We start from the raw sequence: 4,292 nt of genomic DNA on the forward strand, positions 1-4,292 counted from the left end.
AACATTATAGTCTGTTTTCCATGCTTTTTATTCTTATATTTAGTCCAATAGTGGATCTTTGCGTACAAAAAACAGTTCATATTTGAGGGTAGGAAATCTTTTTGCTTAACTTAGCCATTCAGTGCAGTTACATATACTCAGGCAAACTGATTTAGAATGTATAGAACTCTATTCCTTTTTGAGATTACCTGAAAATGTGATGTCTTTCACTAGTATTTAGATTAATAAAGAGAGAGAGAGAGAGAGAAAATCTATGAGAGAAAGACACAACTCTTACAAATCAAAATAGCATAATTTGAATAGTGTGTTTATAAATAAAATTTTCTAAGAGGGTTTGTTAGTCAAGGTCCTTAAGGATCTGTTCTCAGATGGTATATCTGTGTTCTTCTCTCAACATTTTCTTGTGGGTTTTAGATAGAATAGACTTTTTACAATATCTTAGTTCCATTTTATGCATCTGTGTTTCTGCATGTGATGTTGGTTTGGCAATTATTAGCCTTTCATGTCCTATTTATCCTTTAACTCTCTCCTTAAAAAGTGCTATCATTTTAATGAAACCTCTTCTGAATGAGTGATTCTTTCCTGTATCCCTCATAATTTTATTATATCTCATTTGATTTTTATTGAATTTTATACTTGTTTTTCATGTGTTGCTCATCAGGTCAAAAATGTCTACTAATTTGTATTTGTTACAGCCCTTAGAACAAGTTTTCTGAAATAATCAGTTTCAGTAAACATTTACTGAATGAATGAACAGCACCTCAAATGCCTGAGAGAGGGATGGGGTGGCATTTGACACAGAAGAGGTTGAGGACACGTCATTTATATCATACTTCCTAGGGGCCAGCAGCCTTGCAGAGTCATATGCCAGCAGCCTTGCAGAGTCATATGCAGAGTCATAAATTGGCCCATGTGAAGAGAGCTTGCTTTTCCTCATGAGAAGGTGGAGATGTCTCCCCACAAACATTCTCTAAGGGGATAGTCTCCATCTTTGAGACAGTCTGGGTTTTGAGCTAGTAAGTGGAGCTCTGGTTATGTCTGCCAAAGTGCTCCCAGCAGCAAAACCCCCCAAACCTTAAAAAGGTCTCTTTTTTAAAAGTCAGCATTCCCTAAGGGTGCCTGGCTGGCTTAGTCCGTAGAGCATGATTTCAGGGTTGTGAGTTTGAGTCTCACATTGGGTGTAGAGATTCCTTAAAAATTAAAATCTTAAAGTCAGAATTCCTGTAAGTTTCCTCCCTTAGACATTATCAACTACAACCTTAATTACTTTGCAGAGCTGTAGCAAGAATTATTTGCCAGTCACTGGAGAATTAGATTGGGACCCATGTTAAGTACTTGGGATGAAGGAAATGCTAGGGGATACCAGTAGAAAGGATGAACTGGTAAACTGTATACACTTTTCCTTTTGTTATGGTTTTATCTTCTTTTTAGCACCAACCACACCATTCATTCTACAAACTACCACTATATCTGACATTTGTTCACAGTTATTGAGACAAAATAGTTGATTAGTCTCTGAGGACATAATGACGGCTATTCCTCAGTATTATTCCTAGGCTTAACATTGTTTAGATTCTCAGCCATTTGAAAAAAAGGCCTATGGGGAGCCTGGGCAGCTCAGTTGGTAAGTCATTTGACTCTTGATCTCAGGCTTGTGCATTCAAGACCCCCCTTGGCTCCATGCTGGGCGTGGAGTCTACTTAAAAAAGAGAGAGAAAGTGAGAGAGGTTGGTCTTTGAGGTGCAAAGGTGAGCCCGGGGGGCCAAGAAACTTACTCAGCTGTTCTGGAACAGAAGCAAGATCCAACATAAACATGATACCCGGAAGCAGGATCCAACATGAATATGATACCCAGAAACACCATCAGGAGCTAATAGAATGAAGGCTTTTTAGGAGAAATCCTGCTGGGACACAGTGGAAGAAAGATGGAATAGAGACTAAGACCAGGAAGAGTTGGATGCAAGTGGTAGGGGAGGTCAAAGCTCTGGCTTTACACTAAATCATAATCTTAACACACACAAACCATGAAAACACTCTTTGACCAGCTCAAGGATTTGGGACATGGATAGTGCTGCTGATAATCTTCTGGCTTTTTTCCTATTTCAAACCAGAAGTCAACCTCTTGGGGGAAGGGGAGTCCAGATAGAAAGGGAAATCGGCCACATCTCAAATCCTAGGCATTTCCTCTTTTATCTTATATACTTGGTGAATGAAGACACTTGCCTGGCAGCCTAAGAGCCTGAACATGCCTCACCATCTACCTAGAGCATTCATTGTTTTAAGTTAGTTATGCGGTGCCCAGTGGGGAAATCTGTGTATGTCCTAGAGATTCGTCCTACTATGCTGGAATTGCATGGTCTCTGGACAGTTCATTTGAAAGGAGGGTGAGATCTTTTCCTTCTAAGGAAAAGCATTAAAGGTTTCACCCAGACTCAATAATGTCCAGAGCTTTGGGTTTTCCAAGGGCCAGTTAACTAGTGTATAGGGTGGTACAGACAAAATTCCTCAATGTGAGTGAGTGACTGAATGAATAAGGAGATCTGGATGGTGGGTGGGGCTAAAGTTATACCATGTGTATGTTTGATGTGCCAGTCTTATAAAGGAATATAAGAACAAAGTGCATGAAATAAGAGTGTTGAAGAAGCCACTTTGCCATGCCAAGGTGGAGGTTAGCCCACAGGTCCAGGTCAGGGATCTAGTAGCCCTCTGTGGAAGTCCCAATCAGGCCATGCCAAGTACATTACTCACAGGATAGCAGAAGATATCTTGTCCTCATGGGTACTTCTTGAGGATGCAATATTGTGTAAGGCTCTACATGGGGATCTTACACTGTTAGTGTGAGATCTTCATCTCTCATGAATTCAACAGCATTCTCTAAGAACATCTATCTTTTCCCAAAGCATCCTGAATGATCAGCGGGCATTCCCCAGGTGGGAGGGTTTCCCTGAACTTGAATCCATTCATCCTTCAGGTCGTAGGATCTGCTGAGCACAGAATGTTGAAGTCTTCCATTTTCAGCAAGACCATCCTGGGGGAAGCCTTGGAAAAATGTAGTTATCTTTTGGTGCATTTCTCCTTCATCCTCCTCTTGGACTAATGGGGGTGATTTTGACTGATAGAGACCTTTATTACATCTTCATATTGGCTCAATCTCTGGGAGATGATATTTCTTCCGTGGACAATGGGGCTCTAGGGAGAGTGGGTGATCTATTCCTGAAACAAACACATCCCTTTGTGGAGGTGACATCAGGGTTGAAAGATTTAGGTTGCATCTTTGTTTTCCTAAGGGATCTACTCTTCTCCAAAGTTTGATGGGGTTTGGGATCCCTAGATAATTAGTATAATGAGCCTCCCTCAGCCTCTTCCCAACTCTCTTGGCTGTTACTTACTTACAACTTTACAAACAAAAGTTTCTGTTGTTTGTTCAGATCAAGAATAACAGTTACTTAAAAGTAGAGTAATATTTCTATAAATATTTCTAGAAAAAGCTAGAGTAATATTTCTAATTATGCCTCTGAAATGGGGGACTCCTGTCTAATATTAGGCAATCCTATTGTTACAGGGATGTAAAGAGCCAACAAAAGTAATAGAGACCCTTGGTTAATTCTATTCTGACTCCTACCTTACTGGAAGATGGTGAAGATGGGGTCCTGGAGGGAGGGGAGAAACAACAGGGAAGGAAATGAAAAAGTTAGGGTTAAAAAAATTTCCCAGCTGTACTGAGGTATAATTGACAAATAAAATGGCATCTATTTAAAGTGTACCAATGTGATGACTTGATATACCATATAGTGTGAAATGATTAGTACAATGAGGTTAATTAACATGCCCTCACTCACAGAATTACCATTTGTCTGGGTGTTGGTAACACTTAAAATTTTATACTTTGTGGGGTACCTGGGTGACTCAGTTGATTAAGCATCTGCCTTCTGCTCAGGTCTCTGAGTTGGGCTCCCTACTCAGCAGGGAGTCTGCTTCTCCCTTTCCTTCTGCTCTACCCCCCTGCTTGTGTTCTCTCCCTCTTGCTTGCTTACTTTCTCAAATGAAAAAATAAAACCTTAAAATTTTTTTCTATGTTGCAATACACAAGTGTATAAAATCAGCATGTTGTACATCTGAAACTTGCATGATGTTATGTCAGTTATATTTCAATAAAAAAAACTTTTCAGTTTGGGGAAAGAAAATTTATTCTCTTAGCAAATTTCAAGTGCACAATATAGTATTATTAACTACAGACGCCATGCTGTACCTTGCATCCCCAGAACTTATTCATCTATGGTTAGAATTTTGTA

Source organism: Neovison vison, chromosome 13 (assembly GCF_020171115.1).
Source record: "Neovison vison isolate M4711 chromosome 13, ASM_NN_V1, whole genome shotgun sequence".
In the NCBI taxonomy this organism is placed as follows: Eukaryota; Metazoa; Chordata; class Mammalia; order Carnivora; family Mustelidae; genus Neogale; species Neogale vison.